Source organism: Mastomys coucha, unplaced genomic scaffold (genome assembly GCF_008632895.1).
Source record: "Mastomys coucha isolate ucsf_1 unplaced genomic scaffold, UCSF_Mcou_1 pScaffold11, whole genome shotgun sequence".
Classification (NCBI taxonomy): Eukaryota; Metazoa; Chordata; class Mammalia; order Rodentia; family Muridae; genus Mastomys; species Mastomys coucha.
The window spans coordinates 8,743,675-8,765,235 of NW_022196893.1; the positions used below are offsets into that span (position 1 = coordinate 8,743,675).

Sequence of the window (21,561 nt, forward strand, 5' to 3'; positions counted from 1 at the left end):
AGGCACCACGTTCCTCACCAGCATCACACTCAGAAACACCATGTTCCTCACCAGCATCACACTCAGAGGTACCACATTCATCACAACTACCACTGAGTCACTCTCATCTTCACCTCACCTGGCCACTGACACCACCCCCTTTATTTATGAATGAAGTCTTCAAAAAGAGTAAGGATGAAAACCAGAAAGTGTATCCCTTATTTATTTCATTTTATTTTTGAGACAAAGTACCATGGATCCCAGGCTAGACTCAAACATAATATCTAGTTGAGGATGACCCTAAACTTCTGATCCCTCTGTTTCCTTCCATTGCTGAAGTGCTGGGATTACAGATTTGTACGGACCAGCAATCCCAGTTTCTAGGGGACCCTGGGGATTGAACCCAGGGCTTTGTGCTTGTTAGGCAAGCACTCTACCAAGTGAACCTTCACTTTTCTGTCCTCCTGCTCTTCCCTTGCTTCTTCTCACCCTTTGCCTCCCTTGAGGCTGCTCTGACCCTATGGTCTCTAAGGATGTACAGCAATACTTCCAAAGACCCCACAAGACATGCAGACCCTGCTTGTTAGAAATGACATGGAGGAGGAGGGCAGCCGAAGCCAGGAACATTTCTCTGTACTCACAATCAAATGTGTCCATCCATTGGACAGTGAATCAGAATTGATGTGCAGTCTCTCACAGATGGGGCTGCACAGCACCCACCTCTTCAGTGCTCACTACATTAGTGTTGGCCCTCAGCTTTCAGGCAGTGAAGGAATCAAGCCCACAGACTCTGGGCTTTCCTTTCAGGACACATCCCTGGCCTTACCCACTGCTTCTGTTTGCTTTTGATCAACCTCTGACACTGATGGATGTTTGTGCTGGGAATCCATCTGTGGACCAGAGTTTAATGCCCAGCCCTTCTGATGATTTCTCATCAGATGAGAGAAACACTGTGCTAACATCACCCAGATTCTGTGGGTCTTGCCTTTCTCATCCAGTCAATGGGAGTTCTGCCACACAGTGTGGGTGAGAATCCAGTGGAATACAGTCTTTGCATTAGCTCCTGGGAGTCCAGCCTGTGTTAGGTGAATGCACATCCCAAATGGGCACCTAGAGCCAGGGCACTTGGACTCATCAGTTCCCTAGAAGGGTAAGGCATCCCTAGGAGGTGTCCCACACTCCCTTGTTGGCCACTCACTGCTGCTCAGACGAGGAACTTGGATTTATTCCCAGGGCCCACATTAAACATCCTTGGGGGTAAAGTCCAATATCCCAAGTCCAGATCTTTCTTTATGAATGGTGGAGGAGGGGTTGCCCACAAATCTAAGTGATCCAGTCAGGGTAAAGGGTGTGAAGGGGAGAAGGAAATGGTGTGCCTCTCTGACAATCTTTAGGTTTGTGGGGAACGTTATTTTGGACCCCATATCCCTACAGGAGATCTGTTCTTCAGTGGACGGATACCACAGTTGCCTGCTCCTTGGTCCCATCCCTCTCTGCTCTCTACTCATCTTTACCATGCTTGGCCATGGAAGGCAGTTGACAACTGAAGTCAGGAACTGTGACACAAGCAGGAAAAGAAGCAGAATTCCCATGTGATTGGATGACTTTTAAACATTTCAAGAATGCCCTGAGACAATTCAAGTCCCCATGCATGGGGGCAGTTCCTGCAGTTTGGCTCATGCCTAGGGAAGACATGGGGCCCAGAGTCTTTGCTGGAGCTGGGGAAGTGGACAGAGGATATCCCAAACCATGTGCCACCTCTACTTATGAGCTGTGCAAAAGGGTTACCCAGTCTCTTGGCTATTCAGGTTCCACATCTGCAAAATGAGATTTTAAAGCCAGGTTTATATGGGTGCAGTGAGGATATAATAAGACAAATTTTAATAGATTTTTTTCTTCTGCTGCTCTTTCCCTCTGAAACCTTCCTTTTCTTTGTATGTTCCCCTTCTTCTCCCAGGTTTCTTGATCTAGATTTTTAGAAATGCTGCCAGCTCAGAGGTGGGATACTGGAGCCCAGTGACCTTAGAAAGACAGGCAAGAAAGAACCCTACATAAATTGAATTGCATACATAAGGACAGCTACGTCATTATTAAATAGAAAAACAAATGGTACCAAAATAACAAGGATTGTACGGGAAGCCAGTGGGCCTCTCTAACCTCTGATTTGTCTGTGACTACTGCCCTAGTTTATAATTGATGCTAAATCATGCAGTTATTAAAAAGAAGACATCCAACTTGACAATGCTGGTGATGGTGACGCCTTTTCTCAGCACGGGAGGTGGCTCTCACTTGCTTTAATTGAAGGAAAGCTATGCGAGTGTTTTTCCTCTCTCTTTTTTCCCAGTTCTTCCATTCGCCCCCTCCCCCTCAGGCCATCTGTCCAACTATTAAAATCTCATCAGCTTCATTGTGAGAATACTTACTCTCTCCAGACTGCCATTCCAAAGGGGGCGCCTGGAGCCAGTGAGCTCGTGGCCCTTGGGTCCCTCTGAAGGACAGGCATTTACTCTGGGCTCTTGTTGTGAGGTACCCCATCTTCCCTTCCTGGCAATTCCTCAATGCTGAATCAACAAGAGACTCTGTGATTTATTTCCCGGCCCTGAATTAATGCCCGGTAATTAGTTTATAGCCTTACTAATGTGTGGACACGTTCTGTGTTGGAAAAAAAATCATGATGGCTCTTGTCAGCGGGTTAGGGTCTAATGAGACAGTGCTTAATCTACGGAAGAAGCACTCTTGGGGTAAAGATCAACTCTCCAAGTCCAGCATGTTCTTTTTGGATGATGCAGGAGGGGATGCACATGAATCCAAGTGAAGATGAATCATAGGAGGGGGACCTGCATTCTCTTAGACACAGCAAGCATCTGCATTTCTACCATGCCAGAAATGTCAACTTGAGAATCTACAACTGCCTGGAAGATGGGTCTCTGAGAATGCAAGGGGTTTTCCTATGTCAACTGATGGCACAAGCCATGTAGGCAAGGTTATGGCAAATGAGTTTTCTGAAGATGGTCCACATTTTGCATGGCTGCAATGGACACTCACTGAGAGGCATGGACCTCAATGACTTCATCCCAGGATTGCTGGTATGCTTTTTCTGCCACTATTACAGAGCCTAATGAGTCAGCTCGCACTATTGGGAAAATTTCCTGCCGATCAATATGAAAATGTTCTTTCTTATAATAATGCTGTTTAGATGTATTGATGACTTTATAGAATTCCTGATTTGATTCAAATAATCTTGGGAAGAAAGTTTACAGAGCTGGTTTCAGTTGTTTTTCCATGAAGATGTAATGATGTTATAATCAAGAATAGAATGTGCCCCCCTCCTCATAGAATAGTAAGTAAAGGCTGCATAATAAAGAATACAATGAGCTTTCATAAACTACACCAAGAAGAAAAATAGGCTTAGGACAGATTTGTGATCAAGGAAAAACATTCATTCTAGGTCAGATTCAAGGATGAGGCCACAGGTGTACACCATGATAAAGCAAGGCCATGTGAAACTGTCGCTTTGAACTTATAATGAGCTTATCGAATGAAACACTGCTTTGAGCTTACTATTGATATCTTCTGTAATTCCTTTTTGTGTAACATTTTATCTGAGAGGTAATTTCATGAAGAACTTTTGTCTAGGAAGCTAGAAAAAAGGCTGAGAGAAAAAAATAAACTGTGGCTTTTGGGGCTCTGTTTTATCCACAAAATGCATATGTATACATGTCTGTCTGTCTATATGTATATGTATATATGTCTATACATTCATACATATGTAGGTCTACCTATGTGTATATAAGTACACATGTGCACTCATGAAATCAATGAAAAAGGTGATCAGGCCCTACTGAGTATGTGTGCATAGTATGACTTTCTCTTTATCCTTTTCATTTTTCTCTGGCTCACAAAGAGTTAATGAGCTCCTAGCCTCTCTCTGGCCAGTGAGAGGCCCCTGAGTTAAAGAGTAAAGAACCAAGTAATTAAGTCCCTTTTCCTAATTGCCTACTGCTATCAGCAGGAATCAATTGTCAAAAGCCTTCAGTAAGAGAAAATTAATAGCAGAGGCCATCAGTCTCTGGTCAGCCTATCTGTGCCCCACCTCAGTACCTGACTGTCCTGGTGGACCCCTGACAAAATGATATGGGAAGAACCATCTTGATTGTGGGCAAGACCATCCTCTGGGCTGGGTAAAATGGAGGAAGCAAGCTGAGCACCAGCACACACACACATCCACTCCTCTCTGTTTTTTAACTGTGGGTGTGATATAACCAGTCACTTCCAGCTCCTGCCTGACTTCCCTGTCATGATGGGATGCATCCTGAGCTGAGAGCCAGGATAAACCCTTTGTCTCTCAAGATGCATTTGTTGAGGTACTTCTTACCACAGTGGAAAGAAATCCAAGGTGCCAGGCAAGGAAAGAAACCAAGATGTCATCTTGAGGGCCATGTGGCACGTTATAGGCCACTATGTGGCACATTATTTCAAGCCCTGCTTTCCCAGAATTCTCTGCCACTATGGGCTAATTGAGGCTGTCACCTCTGAGACATAGTTTCCCCCCTTTTCCACACCCACTAGAAACTGTCTTCTGAGACACCTGGACTCCTCCAGGAGCAAGGACAGTCAGTTGTCTAGCTTTGTAGATTGTACATCCACAGACTCAACTAACCATAGGTCAAATATGGTATGAAAATCTGCCCCTACAGTGAGCTCATTTAAACATTCCCCTTGTCCTTACTTCCTACATGACATCCCAGAATGACTTTTTACATAGCATTTGAGTTGTGCTCAGTGACATGAGTCATCTTGAGATGGTTTAAGCACACCAGGGAATGCATGTTGAATATTTGTCAATACTGTGCTGCTCTTCCTCCTTCTGCTTCATCCTCTTCCTCTTCTCCTCCCCTCCTCTTCCTCCTTATCTTCTTCCTCCCCCTCCTCCTCTTCCTACTCCCTTCTTATGCTATTTTAAGAGCCTCTTTGGGTTTTGGTACTAAAGAGAGACTTGGGGAGGGTTCTGAATACATTCCCATGTGGATATGTAAGCGTTACTATACTTCATAGTAGGCAGTTAATTTTTAGGTTTAATAGACTAAGGCAGGGAGAGTAATCTCTTCACCACAAATTTAGAGGAAGGAGTTAATCTCTCTATCTCTAGTGGGGCCTCAGGGAACAGCCTCTTCTGAAGATCCATAGGGAATTATGGAGAATCCTCAGCACACATCCGGAAGGCCACCATCTCACCCCAGACTGCTGCCTATATCGTGGTCTTGATGGGAGAACAGACACAATCCTAAGAACTGAGTCCTCTGAATTCCCCTCAAAGACTATTCAAGATCCAGAGACTTCCATGAGTTGATGTTTAACCTTTCTGCTTTCTTTCCCCCTGTTCTTTGGCTCACTTGAGGCAGAAAGCTGGGACATGCTGGGAATGGAGCACTTCTTTCAAGCGCTGTGATGGTTTATTGTTAGAACATGGTTTCTGTAAAATGGGCAAAGTGCACACTCTCTCTCCTCACCCGTGTGTGTGTGTGTGTGTGTGTGTGTGTGTGTGTGTGTGTGATATTCCTCAGGCAATATTCATCTTGTATTTGGAAACAGGGTCTATCATTGGCCAGGAGCTTTCCAGGTATGTTAACACATCTGGTCCATGAGCCCCAAGGACCCTCCCATCTCTGCCTTCCCAACACTGAAATTACAAGCAAATGCCACCATGCCTGGAGTTTTACATCGCTTCTGGGTCTCAGACTGAGGTCTTTGAGTTTACAAGGCAAACACTTTACCCACTGAGCTATCTCTCTAGCCTTAAGCTGGATATTTTAAACAGTTGTTAAAAATATAATGAGAGCCTTAAATCTGGGCTTCTGTAGACACTGCTCAGGATGAAGCTGTAACATGAGCATCACTTACAGATAAGTGTCTGGATAACGCACATGGTCTGTAAATGATGGATGCCTGAAAACTCATGCCCAAGAGAAGCACTCGCCAGCTTCGGAGCTGGTGTGTAAACCTTGAACTTTGGGTGTGAGCCTTCTGCAGGCTGCTGGCTGAGTATCATCTGTGCTTTTGCTAGCAGATGAAAGTGTGGTTTAGAGAGGCTAGCCCAAGGCCTTAAAGCCAGTTACCATCCATGGCAAGGCCCACTTAATGCCCAGAACCACCTCTTCCCAGAGATGGAGCTGGTGGATTGTCAGGGTGTGAAGAAATCTAGGGCAGGAAGCCCTTAGGGCTGAGGATGAAATGTACAGGATGCTGTGTATATGGCCCTGCTGTTCAAGACTCCAGGTATCATTTCAGCTGGGGCCCTAGGGCCACAGGCTTTGTGAATCTTCCTTACTATTCCATTAACAGTGTGGTATTTCAGAGAACTGTCCTAGAACAGACTGTCTGGAGGAGTAGAGGTCTCTCTCTGCCTGGGAGAGGCAGACCCGTTTTTTGAATCATATTTTCTTCTGTCCCCAACCATCACGATCTCCATTATTCCACCCGTTCCCAGTAGGAATGTCCCCATTCTTAGGAGGCTTATGCTGATCCTCTGGGCTCTCACCCCTTCCCCAACACCTGCCACCATGCTCTGTCACATGGTGTTTCTATTTCCCACCAGCCTTGGTCTCACCCTCAGCTCCTATTCTCGAGTGGCAGATATAGGGCAAGAGCTGGTCTCTGGGCCCCTGCCTTGTGTCACACATCAGCCATCTTAACCTGCTCTGCCTCTGCCTGTGAGCCTGGTGCCAGGGCACAGTGTTCCTGAGCTGGAGAGGAATCCTTTGAAGCAAGTGGCATTCTCTGAAGGCATCCATGGGAGGGACTCTGCTATTCCAGGGCCCAGGCTGCAGGACAAGTAGCTGCCCACTTTCAGCTTCTATGGCTTTACTGAGAAGACAGACAGAAGCCAGTTTATTCCTCTGTCTTTCCTCCCTGCCAAGATCCCCTTTCTTACATTATAATTTTCTTTTGGGAGCCTGGTGTGTACTAGCACTGTCTCTGCTACTTCACATGACCCATTGACCCACCCCTCACCCACTGATTAGGCAGAGGCAAAACCAATACGACACTGTCCCTAGCTTTACCTCCTGATTGGAATAGTGACTACTTAAAAACAGAAACACAAGAAAATGTATGGATCTTTGAATGTGCCTGAACTGGTGGGCAGAGAATGCCAGAGAATGTGCCTCTCAGCTGGCGGGAGAGGGGCAAGTGCCACCCACCCTGGCTCCACTCAGGTCTATCTACCATGGCTGCTGCAGAATCCCCAGACAATGGAAACCTTCTCCAAAGGTGAAGCTTGTCGCAAAACCCCATCTCCAGAGAGGCCCTGCCAAGATACCAAGCAGGAAGGAGGAAGCCCTGCCTTGCTCAGGAACCCCGAGGTCCCCCTCTGGCCGACCGCACTCTGTGCTACTCTGCTGAAGGCAGACACATCTTTGGAAGTGATGGCTTTCATAGAACACTGCATGAACTTGGAGTTCCCCAGGGAGAGCAAGAGAAAGAGATGCAAGACAGGGTGGCAGCCAAGGGACTCAGAAGGGCAAGCGGCCGAGCCTCCTGAAGGGGGACCAGAGGGACAATCAGGGCATGAAGGAACGGCCAAGCCCCTTCCTCCTCACAGGTGCCGTTAGCTGCTGCTCTCAGCTGCAAGCCTGCAGTCACTGCTCATCACTGGCTCTCTGGTCCTGCAGAGTCCTTTCCCTCTCTTGGCCTCAAAGGCCTTGCAGGAGAAGGGGACAGGTAGGGTACTCTGGAGACACTGTTGGTGCCATCCCTTTCTTCTTGTCCAGGAATCACAGAACCTCTAGTGTTTTACTGGCTACATGGCAGTCTGGAACAGAGGATGAGCTAACATTTCCTGTACCTTATGTATGGTCACGAAAAAGAGTTTTCAGGCCTTTGAGACTGAAGTGAAACCGTGTCATATCTTCTAGGAAACGGGCTGAGGAGTCCTTTGCCCTTGTCATTTCCTACCATTTCACACCTTGCTGTGTGAAATGCAAAGGCAGTGTGGCCAGGGCTCTGGCAGCCATGCTGGACTCTTGATACTAAAAGAGTAGAGTGGAGATCCAGGGACAGTCTGTATTGTCAAATGTTGTGTGGAGCCTCTAGACGGGTGCTGAACTTCTTGCTCAAGACCCATGTGCTTGGACAAGAAGAAACCCTTTCATCTTACTCGATCCCTTGTTAATTTTGTTTTTGTTTTTGTTTTCCTGTTACATACGATGTATGACATAATCCTTTTGGTTAAACACTCTAAAATTCCTTCCAGGGAACTGGTGTGGGGCAGCGGCATTAGGTCTATCTCTGTTTATTTATCGGGTTTCTCCGTGTAGCACTGACTGTTCTGGAGCTCACTCTGTAGATCAGAGATCCACCTGCCTCTGACTCCCAAGCTCTGGGATTAAAGGCGTGCAAGCCTGGCTGATTTTAGGATTCTTTAAGTGTTCACTCCCCACAGGAGGTAAAATGACAACATTCCAAAATGTCCACACCCCTGTTCTGCAACCTGTGCCCCTGTTTATGATGTCACACAGCGCAGTGGCATGAGGCTGCCATGAAGTTAAGGCCTCTGCTCATCTGGCCTGCAGCTGGGCCATCTGGATGACCCAACAGAGTCACAAGGGTCTTTAAGAACACAAGAGTAATACAAGCATCCCAAGAAAGACTGCCCTAGGTCTGGCTCTGGGGATGAAAGAAGAGCAGAGGGAAAGGGCTGTGGCTGCTTCTGGAAACAGCAGACATCCAAGAGCCTCATAAGGAGCCCAGGTCCACTGGGTCCTTGGCCTTAGCCTGTGGAACTGTAGGAGAATAAACATGCTTTTCGAAGACCCTAGGCTTGCAGTCTTCTGTGATAGCTGCAGCAGAAAGGGAGTACACAGCCTGCTTCCTGTGGGACCGCCTAAGTCACAGACTACTGGGTCGCTCATGGAGGATGATCTGCGTGGTCCTGAAAACAGGGCCTGCCACCAAGTCACCAGCTGTCTCCTGGGAAAAGTCCCCACCCCACCCCCACCTTGTCCCCCTTTCAGAGAACCTGTTGGTCGGGCTCTGAGCCTTAATTCTGACAGTGTGGTCCCACAGACAAGCAGCACCTGCCGGCTGGAAACCCTGGTCCTGGGGTCAGCATCAGCATAGCAGCAGGATCCCTGGGGATTGTGGGAATATTGGCATAAGAGAGGGGCTTCCTCGGACCTTGCTCTGCTCTCTCCTTGGCCTCACCCTTCGGACATCAGCCATGAGTGGTTTTATTTTCTTCCTCTGCTTTGGGCCTTTCCCTCGTATAGAACTGCTGTCTTCTCTGGCCCTTGTGTGTGCTGGGCTCCTGGTAGTGACCTTAGTGCTTTCCCATATCTTCTTCTAGCCTTCAATTTCCTTCAGAGATGAGACAAGTCTGCCACCACAGACACTTACCGAACTCCTAGAACATACTGCCTTAGAGACTACACGGGCATGGTGTCCCTTCTCTCAGGGGCAACTGCACTGAGTGACAGAAGAAAACCCAACTAGGACAGAAGCCGTGTGTGTTGTGAAAATATATGCAGAATGTGCTAGAAAACAACAAAAGAAGGAGAGCAGGCCAAGAGCAGGGAACAGGAGGCAACCTCCTCCCCCACTCCAGCCCCTGGGGTCTGGCTGGACTTGGGACCCAACACGAAGTTTGACATAGTCGTGGTCATTCAAGACAACTTAAATTGGATCAAGTCAGGCTATTCTCCTGGATCAAATGACATGTCTTTAAAGTTTTTTACTGATTTGTTTTTGATTGATTGGTTTTATGCACATGTGTGGTATATGTATATGTGGTGTGTGTGTGTGTGTGTGTGTGTGTGTGTGTGTTTGTGTGTGTGCATTCACACATGCATGTGCACATGGAGGCTGGAGGTCCACGTCAAGTGTCTCTTTCTACTCTCCATTTTTCACAACAGAGCTCTCATTGAGTCTGTCTGCACTCACTCTTTTGGATAGCCTGACTGGCCAGCAAGCTCCCCAGAATTGGCCAGTTTCTGCCCTCCCCCAACCCAAGTGCTCTAGTCTTACACAGGCACTATCACACCTGGCTTTCACACAGGAGCTGGGGATCTGAACTCACATCCTGTGATTGCACAGCCAGCATCTGACCTAATGAGACATCTACATGGCTGGTAAGGGCAAAAGGCAGGATCTGAACCCAGCCCATTGGAAACCAGAGCTGATGGGAACACCAGCCCTGGCTGGAACAGGATGCAGCCTTTGACGTCACTGGGAAAATCCAAAATGAAATGCACAGTCTTCCTTGCAAAGTATGACCTGCTGCTGTTCTCAGTTTTGTTTTTAAGTGTATTTCTTTGTTCTTTCATGCCTCCAGGTGCATCCCAAATGGTGACTAACCTAGTACATCTCTGTCTAATCCCAACTCTCTCATTCACTTCTCCCACCCTCCCTTCCTACATCCATCCAGTCTTCCAACAACTGTCTAAACCTTGGTGGTCTAAACCCTCCACACCCCCATTCACTCACACCTTGTCCTGGGGGCACAAAGCTAACTTAGGAAGTTCTTTCATCAATGGGTGAGAAGCCAGTGGTCTAGAGGTGCAGAATACAAGGTAGAAGACAGCAGGTGTGGCTGGCCTAGGGTGTATGCTTACTGCCATGATCAGTGCTGACTGTCAGCTTGATCACATGGGAGATCAGCCTCTGGCCACGCCCATGAGGGATTATCTAGATTACGATGAGGTTAGAAGGCCACCCTACATGTGGATGGTGTCATCTCATACTTGACAGGATGAGAAGGAGAAGCTGAGTGCCAGCATTTGCTTCTCTCTGCTTCCTGACTGCAGACACAATGTGAGCAGCTGCCTGTGGCTCCTCCCATCACCCCTTCCCCACCATGATGGACTGTACCCTCAGACTGTGATCCAGAATGAATCCTTCCTTCCTTACATTGTGTTTATCTGGTATTTCTTTCTTTTAGTTTCTATTTTTTTAAAAGATTTATTTATTATTATATGTAAGTACACTGTTGCTGTCTTCAGACACACCAGAGGAGGGCGTCAGATTTCATTATGGGTGATTGTCAGCCACCATGTGGTTGCTGGGATTTGAACTCGGGATCTTTGGAAGAGCAGTCAGTGCTCTTACCCGCTGAGCCATCTCGCCAGCCCTAGTTTCTATTTTTAATCAAATAAAATGTGTATTAGTGTATGCATGCTTGGGCAATGTGCATGTGAGTGCAGATGCCAGGGAATGCCAGAAGAGGGCGCCAGATTCCATGGAACTACTGCTAGAGGCAGTGTGAGCTGCCTGGCATGAATGCTTTGAATTAAATCAGGGTCCTCTGTAACAGCAGCAAGCGCTCTTAACCGCTGAGTCATCTCTTCAACCCTGTGTCTCAGGTATCAACAAATAACTAATATGCTAGCTCATCACGCAGGAGGTAATGATGTGAAGACCAGGATCCAACCTGAGCTATACAGAGAGTTTGAGGCTAACTCTGGTTATCGGACACTGTTTCAGAAAACAAATAAAATATATGAAAATGAAACTACAGATGGTGGGTACAGGAACACATGTGCCAGGAAACACATGGGCAGGAAAGGTGGGGGCACAGAGCTCTGCTGGCCAAGACATGAGGTGGTGCAGAAGCTGACGGAATTAGCAAGCAACCTCTGTGAATCCTGAAGGTAGAGAATGGGGCTGGGAAGCAGCCTTCGGCAGAAGACAAGAGACAAGGAATGATTACTCCACCCCCAACCACAAGAAGATGACCTTGCATGGAGCAGCATCTTCTGTTTTGAGAAATTCTGATGATCAGCTTCTCCACCTTCCCAGCACTGCCCTGTGGGAGGGCATTAACCTAAGCTAAGCCCTCAGGTCACTAAAGATGTCTTTATGCTTGGGACATCGGAGTAGGCATCTAAGTCCCGAACATCTCAACGATCTGTACTTAGGCTTGGGGAGTGGTGTTCAGGAAAAACTCTGAACCCAATGGTGTGTTGGGGTCAGACAGGCATGGGTTGGAACCCCAGTTATGGCACTCTGTGACCTCAGCAAGTCTTTAACCTTCCTGAGTTTCTCAAGATGGGGGTGATGGGGATCCTGGTTCATCTCTTCAGCTCTAGGAGGCCTAAATGAGAGCTAACATCTGGGAAACATCAGCAACAATTCTTAGCAAGAAAGATGCACTCAAGGAATGTTAATGGTTGGGGTTGGGGAGAAGGTTCCAGTAAAAAGCTTACTGTGTAATCATGAAGACCTGAGTTTGGGTCGTAGAATGCTTATTAAACATGCAGACTGTGTGCTGCGTGTTTGTAAATCCCTAAGAAGTGCTGGAATGCAGAGGAGGTCCCTGGGCCTCTCTGGCTAGCTTGCCCAGCTTAAGCCTCAGGCCAGTGTCACAAAAAAACAGAGGATGGCACTTGAAGAACAGCTTACCTTCCTCCACACAATGATTGTTATTCTATAATAGTGGCAGTGGTGTGTACAAGAACACGCATGCACACACAATGGCTATCATCATCATCATCGTCATCATCATCACTGTGCTTGATATTTCTGAGATGTGGCAGAGGATAAGGTCTCTCCTTTATCTGAGATAAAGATGAGACTAAACTTGGCAAGGGAAGTGGCAGAAAGAATGTGACTAAGCAGAGAAGGTGAACTAAGTGCATACTGGGGTGGAACTTGGCTAAAGGGAGGTCTGAGGTGGCTACAGCGCCCCCCAACCCCCAGCATTGCTGGGGTAGAGGGGCAAGACCAGGGAGAAGCTGGCACTCAGTATTGAAGGTATAGGGAGACACCAATTGAAGGGTTGGCTCTCAGAGGAACGAGGCCACAGCAACCTGCTCCTGGGAACTTGCTCCAAAGCCTGAGCATCTTGTTAGCAGCTGGAAGCCTACCCAAGGGCAGGAAGGTTCAGGGAGGACACGTAGAGTATGGATGAGCAAAGGGATGGAGGCTCTTTGGAGGTAACTGCAGGAGGCTACACCAATCCCTCTGCTAGGCAGTAAACAGCCTGGATTTCCACCCCAAGCCAAGGTGTCCAGTACCCAAGGCTCTGACGTATCACCTTCTCTGAGCTGTACAGAAAAGAGGCAGCTGGAAGACACCCTACAGGGCCTCCAATATGGGAGAGCAAGGGAGACAGAGTTCCCATCCATGTGCTCTCTGAGAATGTGCTTTTCTGAAGCTTGACATGAAAGACTGGCTACCGAGAGGTTGGTTTGAAAACCTAGCAGGAAAGGAGGGAAGCCCCTTGCATCATCTCTGTGCTCCCAGAATTCCCCACGGGTATATATTCCTTGCTATGTCGCCAACATTGGTCACTGGTGGGTCTTCTTTTTTATACTGAACTCCTTAAGGGAGCAGTCAAGCCTCCCGTATATACTAAGGGTGGGATCTCCATTACACCGTGGGCCAGGCTCTGGGGAGAAGCAGCTCCTGTCTGTGTTTAGCCTTTGTGGAAAATGCAACTCCACCCCAAGTACTTGAACACTTGCTCCTCAGTTGGTGTCACAGTTGGGGTGGATCCCAACTGTGGGATCCTTTGGGGGATGGCACCTTGCTGGAAGAAGTACGTCCTCATTGGGGGTCAACTTTGAGTGTTTATAGCCCCACCTCACTTTCTGTTCACTCTCTGCTTCCTGTATGTGGATGGCATGTGATCAGCCAGCTTCCTGATCCTCTGTCATGCCACATCCCTCCCCCTGGAACCCAAAGTATCCCGCTTCTTCCTTAAGTTGCTTTCGGCCATGGTGCTTCATAACAGCAACGGAAAAGGAAGAGAAGCAACTTTATCTTCTACATGAGAAAGTGAGACATGGGGATCTGGATGGAAGTATCCCTACTGTGCGCTGAACTTCACCTCTTCCCTTCAACCTTTCACTCTGTTACCCTGACTACCTTAATGCCAGTCACTCAGGGTCTGCAGCCTCCTCATCTCCAGGCCTTGTATCTCCCAGTAAACCCCAATGTGGTGTTGACTCCTCATACCACCCATTAGACACTCAAGCTTCAGGGACCAGAGCAGATGGGGGACCAGTGGGACCCTCCTGAGCCTAACATGAACTGCTCTGTGAAGCGCTTCTGTCCCCATGGGTTCACATCGACGTCTCCCAGCCTTGTCCCTTCTTTGCTTCCAGTCACACTAGATAATCAGCATTTCCTCTCAGGTCCCTGTGTTTCTGTGCACACCATCTCTCCTTCTCTCTAGCTCAGTCCTTCCTGGGACCCTCCCCCACCCATCTCCATGCTCCTAGAATGCCCAAGTGTGTATAGTTTGCACCATTATCATCTGTTCATGGGTGGGTCTTCTTTACCTGACTCAGTGGTACCTACCTGAGGTGGCATGGAGGGCAGTCACTGAGAGAGCACCCCACCCCATCTTTCTTGCCAGGAAACTCATGGGTCAGATCACATTCCTTGGCCTTGTGTTACTTTGAGTCAGGGTCTGGATACTAGCTAATAGCTACGGAGACCCATTGGGGTCACAACACACTGCCTACCATTCTTTTAATGATCGAGGCTGCTATTTTCCTCTGATTCCAAGGCACATATTTTAAGTACCTGTGTCACAGAAATCATAGTGATTCTTTCTCCCTCTCTATGTATACTTGTATGTATGGGTGTGTTCATGTATGTGGATGTCAGGGGTCAAGTTTGGGTGTTGTTCTTTGGGTGTCATCCAACTAACTTTTTGAGGCAGGGTCTCTCATTGGCCTGGATCTTATAAAGTGGCTAGACTGGTCAGTGAACTCCCAGGAGACACTCATTTCTACACCCCTTTTACTAGGATTCTAAACACTCACCATCATGCCTGACTCTGCACACACACAAACACACACACACACACACACACACACACACGAGTGTGACTCTGCCATGTGCATGCTGTGGTGTAGGTTTGGAAGTCAGAGGACATCCTCAATGACAGTTTTTGCCTTCTACCTTTCTTGAGACAGGATCTCTCATTGTTTAATGCCGTCTAATTGGGCTGGGAGCTTCTGGAGATTCTCCTGTCTCCATCTTCTCCCCCTCACTGTAGGATCTTTGGGATTATAGACGCATACAACTACAATCTAGCTTTGCATGGGCTCTGGGAATTTGAACTCAGGTCTTCATACTTGTAATGGCAAGCACTTTACCAACTGAACCGTCTCTCCAGCCCACACCCAGTTTTTAAATGTAGGCCCAGAGGCTTGCTTTCACAGCAAGTACCAATCATACAGTTCCAAGTCTCCTAAACTCAACCCTGTGTGCCACCCCTTAGTGGCACTAATCCAGGCTTCACACACACACACACACACACACACACACACACACACACACACACACCAGTTGTTGAATTAGACTCCAAGGACCCTGATATTAGTGACCTTGGAATGGCATGGCCTCCCATGAGGTTCCTAGAGCCCTTGCACTTGGGACTTCATAAAGGATCATCAAAAGTTGAATCAGTTGCAGGGATTGCCCTAAGTGTGGTTGAGGGGCACTAGCATGGACATTTAAAATGTGAACTTTACTTGAATGTGGGGTTTGGCCAAAAGAATTATTTAAGAGTGAAAAGAGTCACTGACATTTGAAAATTTTAAAAGCACTGTGTTTTTAGAGACGGGGTCTCACTGTGGGTAAGGTCATCCTGGAGCTCCACATGTAGCCCAGACTTTTCTGAAACTGTGACAGTCTTCCTGCCTCTGCCTCCCGAGGTCTCAGCTCATTGTGGTGAACCACTACACCATGACCTGATATTCTGATAAAACTGAAAACTTCTTAGCCTGTGTAGACATTTCCTCTCTCTCCCTGGCATAGCTGCTCTCTCCAAGATGCCCCCGTATATCCTCTGTAGATGGTGGAAAAGGGGAAATTGGGTCTTTCCTGAGGGTGCCCACCTTCCACACTCCCTCTCCAGGCCCTTGTTTCTTCCCAAGTTCCACTTCTATCACTGTTCTTTGTCACTCCCTCTCCTTTCATGATGGCCCACTGTCTGTCTTTCTGTCTGTCTGTCTATCTGTCTGCCTCCCTGTCCTCACCCACTCCCCTGTCTTACGCTCCTTGTTTATTTTGGAGTGTCACAAACAATGTTTTGCTTTTACTGCCCACTCAGAGATCCAGCCCTGCGTGACATGAGGGGCAGCTAGATCTCAACTGCCCTCCCCTTGGTGGTGATGACTTATTCATTCACCAGCATAGGTTGACATTCTGCACTGTCGCTATCTCTGGGGGCACAGCGGTGAGCTGGAAGGAAGTACCTCTGCCCCTGTGGAATGGATGGTCTAATGTCTGGAGAGAAATAAGACAACAACAACAACAGCAGCAGCAACAGCAACAACAACAGCAACAACAACGGATACAAGGAGCTAGATAGCAGCAAGTACTTAGTTAAAACAAACATATAAATAAAATGAGTATGGGAAAGGGTTAGGGAGGGAATAGGAATTGTTGATTGAAATTTCAAACACGGTTGAGGACAAGGCAAACAGCTACCCTCCCAGATGTAACGCTCTTCCTTCCCTTACCCCACGGAGTCTATTAGACTCTCACCCAACCATCCTTGCCATGGGGTTAGGATACTTCTTGCTTTTACAGAAAAGGAAACTGAGGCTTAGAAGGGCTCGATGGCCCCCAAATGCCACAGCTCATTAGGTTGAAGTGAACCCAGTTCCAAAGGGTTACAAGTATTTCCCCTTCCAATATCAAGCTTTCTATGAACTCCCATGATGCACAGGGGCTGTAGAGTTGGGCATTTTCTGAAGCTTGTCATAAACCCATGGGGCATTTTGCACTAAGGACGCCTCCAAAGTGAAGAGTCACAAAGAAAGAGGTGCCCAGTGGGTCAGGCCTAGCGTCCTCTGTTGGGACTTGCTTACTACAATCCCCTAGCCTCAGTCTAGCCAAGAAAGAGGGGTGAACTATAGTCATGTCCTTCTGAGAGGAGCAGGATGGCACATTGGTAGGTTCCAGTGGTCAAGAACTCAGCCCTCCTGACTACTCATGCTGGCTCAATGGGTCTCCATCTGATGCAAACAAAACAGAACCTCTTACATGCAGGGACCATGAAAGTACCTACGGTGCCAGGCCCAGGGCTTTCCACTGGCCTCTGGAACATATGGAGCACAGGAGATAGGGGAGCTCCAGGTGTCACAGGGACCTGAGTGCAAGTCCTGGCTCAGACACTTTCTGCCATGTGACCCTGGTGTGTGCTTCCATCTTCCCACTCACTTTGGAAGCAGAAGCAAAGTAGAGAGTGTGTTGTGGGGGTGCGCAACTATGAGGTGCAAGGGCAGAGTCAAGCTTGGCTAGTAGGCGAGAGACGCTAAGACACTGGGCCTGCTTTCTGGCAAGCTGCTATCAAATCCTAGGTCCTGAGAGGGGAGGGTTGGGGTGGGGTGCTCCAGGGTCTTTAGATGACTTAGATGGGAGTTTTCCTAAAGAAAAGAAAGTTCTATAGATGTTCACTAGAGGTGGTCAGTTATAATGCCCATGGTCTGCCTGAGGTCTCTGCTCTGGAGAGGACCAGGAGACACTTATGATGGCAGAAATGAAAACAACCCACTGTCCCCTTCCCTCCCCCATAGAGATGGTGCAGACTATCTTCCGCTTCCCTTGAATAATTTGCCCTCACTTTGGCCAGTTAAGAACTGCACAGTCCAGTGGCAGAGTCCTTTGGCTTCTCGTATTTTATAATAGACTCATGACTCATTATTATTTTTTAAAAAGAATTCCAGGAAGGAAAAAACAAATTATTCTGATCTCTCTCTCCCTCTCTCTCTCTCTCTCTCTCTCTCTCTCTCTCTTTTCTGCCTTTTCTCTCCATTCTAATAATGTTTGCATTAATTTCAATCATATTAAGAATCTCTGAATCAAGGTGTTGATAAATATTTCTTGTGCACCTACTATGGGCAAAGTTCCTAGACTCTAGGGCCTAGAAAATGTTAGGTTATCTCAGAAATATTATTATAACACTAGGGAGCTGTATACACACACCAAGAAGGCTCAGTTGAAGGCAAGAGTGTACAGTGGCCTCCCTTAGAGCAAAAGCTCTATCCTTTCTATCTGTAGAAACAAGAGGGCATGCTGAGAGGCCTGGAACATCCTGCCACCTTGAAGGCCAGGCAAGGACCGTGCAGTTCTGAACTTAGAAAAGACAACCAGGGACAGTGGAGGTGTTGTTCAAAGGCAGTGGAGGTGCAGGGTGACCATCAGAGGTGCCATGCAGAAGCAGAAAGAGACACCCCTGATGCTACAGGAGTTGAAAAGTCCATCAGAGGGAAGCACCAATCTGAACAGAGCAATATTTTTGTTGTTCCCTATACACTGAGGTAAGGGGCACAAAAAGACGGAGCGGGTGGGGTGGCTTGTGAACTAGTCGTTGGCTGTTCCTCTGCAGGGCTGGAGAGTGGAGTGGGGACAGAAGGAAGGCAGGAGCTGGAGAACACCTGGGGGGGGGGGATCTCTAGTCCCTGGAGAGGATGGTTCCTTTGAGGTTGCAGCAGAGGCTCATTCTCCAAGTGGCAAGCCACAGTGGTCCAGGCACACTGTGCTTGGAGCACACCATTCTTGTGCCCTCATGGAGTTTTGACTAAATTTGTTTTCTGAAAGAGCCAGTTCAGCTCCCCACCCCAGGACCCCTAAGGAAGTTTCTGAACAATTCAAGGCTTCCACCCAGCACTCTGTTCATGCCAGGGTCACGCCCAACCACCTCTCCCACCACAGGCTCGAATCCCAGGAAAGACACCCACGTGCCAGAGAGTTCGAGAGTGCACACAGAGAGACCTTTGAGTTCAGTTAGAGGGGAATTTTTCCTTTATCTCTCTCCTTCCCCAGAGTGTGGCCTGAACAGGTGGCTGTTCCCCTTTCGTATCCCTCCACAGATTCATTAATTTCAAAAGCAGCCACAGAGGCAGAGGACTAGTTCCCAATTCTTCTTTTCATGAAGAGGTAAAAGAAAAATAACCATCTCATGAGACCACACACAAAAATCCTAGTGATAACTAGAGAAGCAAAAGAGAAGAGAGGAGATCAGGCCTGGATTTTTAGCTGCAGTTACCAGCAGACTCTCAGGGACAAAATTGGAAAACAGTTCTCCAGGTCTTTGGTGTGGGTACAGAGTGCAATCCAAGGTGGGATTTGGGGGGAGATCTTTCTGAAAAGTCTCCTTTCTCACTCCAGACCCTGACTTGAAGAAGCACCCATAACCCAGCCCTTGCTGAAGCTGACTCTGTTCTAAACACTCAGAGATGCTAACGTGTCAATGGCCAATTCACAGGAATCCCCAAACTCTGGTTTTAGGAAGTGCATGCAGTTTGAAAATCAGCACCAGCCTCTGCCTAAGAGGCCAAGGTGAGGTGGTCCCAGGTTTGCGGAACCCCAAGACAGAAGCTGTAAGAAATGGAAAGTTTGGTCAGAAAGGGCCCTGAAACTCCCTAGCTCTTTCCACTTGAGCCTAGTGAGAAAGGGACTATTAATCCAGCCCTCCCCTCACAGCCTGGAGGCAAGTGCCTGGGTTAGGCACCCAGGGAGGCCGCTGGGGACAGTGCCAAACCCACAGCTCCTGTGAGCATCACACAACCCTGGGGGGGGGGGTGTTGCTGCAATTCTAACACTGTATAGTTGATCGAGGCAGAAGAGAGTAAAGCTCGGAGAGAAAGTTAGAGGAGGTGGGTAGCTGTGGACTTGGAACAGATGGGTGTCTAATGAAAACACTTAAGCCTTTTGATGCACAAGTGACCCAGAGCCATCGCAGACGTGTCTACTGTGAATTACAAGATGTTTAGAAGATCACAACACTAAGGATCCGTCAAAAAAAAAAAAAAACAACCCGATTTAGAAAGCATATTTATACCAAGTCACCAATATCTGATTACATTTGCCCTAAAATAAAGACACAGATTTTTCTCTAATTTTTCTTGGCTGCGGATCTCTTATCCCTCTAACCAAAATCCAAGGAACGCAAACAGCTGCCAGGATCATGTCCCCAAAGCAACCCTCATTCCCTTTGCTTTCTTTCTTTTTCGGCATCAAAGCTTGCCATAAATGTTTAATTACATGGAAGCTGCCTTTTCACTGCAAATGACTGGCGCTATGAAAGGCTTTTCATTTTTTAAGAGAGGCGGAATGCGTGTGTGTAAAACGGTCCCTATTAATTTCCTGATATTGACTCTCTGGCTGGGGAGGAGCACGGAGTGTTCAGCAGAGAGCACCTCTGCAGAATGTTAAAGGCAGCGCTTGGACTGAGAAAGGGTATCAAATGCAGTATGCGTCAAACAGACCATCGCTCAATGAAGTCACTTAGCTATTCAAAACATGTTCAGCCATCACTCAACCGTTTGCACCAAGAACACCGGGAGGGGGCCTGCGATGTGAGCTCTTTTCCCAGACCAGTGTTTGGTTTAGTATAGGTTAGACCCCCAGGATCACGTCCGTTTTGCCCTCTCCCCATGTGCTGGCCCCAACTCCCTGCAGCACCATCCCACGTTGAGCTTAACAAACAGTTCTGCAGTGCTCACTTCCCAATGCCACCTCAAAGGGCCTCCAGGCTTGGTTCACATCAGTGGAAGACATACAAGCCTCTTTCCACACAGGGGCATATGTGTCTCTCTGCCTGTCTTCCTATAGGTGGCTTTTGCACACAGACAGATATAGCTATGCAAATTCACTCCTTCATATTAAAGTCTGTGGCTAAATGCAGCTTGTATGACCTGCAGAGTTCCCCCCCTTGTGTTTATTAATGTGTTCCCGAAGCACATGCCTTCCTCATGTCCTAGCCTCCCGGCCTTTACATCGTGGGAGCCCCTCGGCCCACAGCACATGCAGCGCACATGCCCCAATGACTCTGCAAGATCAAGACCAACGGCTGACACCCCCACCCCATGTTTTCCCATTCCCCCCTCAACCTCTCCATGCCCTCGCCTCCTGCCTGCACAGTGCTGACTCGACTTGCTTCTGGGTGACAGACATGTCACTCTGCGTGGAAGCAAATCAGCGCTCAGCCTAACCCGCAAGTGACCACTGTTTATTAGAACTTGGGCTTGTTTCCTGTGAGAGACACATGCATTTTAGACTTCGTAAACATTAATACACACACACACACACACACACACACACATACACACACACACACAGCCAGTCACCACGAATGGTACGCGGGGCTCGTAGACATTACGAAATGCTCATGAACTCGGCTTGAGCTCCTGGAATAATTAGAATCTACCAAATAAGGATTCTTAGAAACAACAGATTTTTTTTTTAAAAGGGAGACTTGCAGATGGTGCTGGGCCTGTAACTTTTGAGGAGTGAGGAGAAGAGGAAGAACATTTTTCTGAATCCTTCATGGCAAAAGGCTGAGCAGCACACAGCGAAGCAATTATTTTCCTTCCTCATAGGTGACAAAGCTAGACCCAAAGGCAAACCCTAAGGACTCCAAAGCACCCAGAGCACATCTGACTCTACAGACAATTTCCTGTTTTCACCGTACCATACATCATTCCAATGAGGAGGCTTGGGAGGACGGGGTGGAAGCCAAAGAGTAGAGAGTGTGGGTTCTGCTTATTGATTTTCTTTCCTCTGAAACTAACCCAGCCAACCTTGATCTGCAGCAGCAGCGGCGGAGGGAGTGAAGTGGGAAAA

The 21,561-nt window shown here is 47.8% G+C and overlaps 1 protein-coding gene across 3 annotated transcripts in view; it reads right to left on the reverse strand.

Annotated features, from left to right (window-relative positions):
- Cacng2 (calcium voltage-gated channel auxiliary subunit gamma 2) overlaps positions 1-21,561 on the reverse strand; it is a 125,629-nt gene that overhangs the window by 102,474 nt on the left and 1,594 nt on the right. The gene's annotated exons all lie outside the window — the stretch shown is intronic.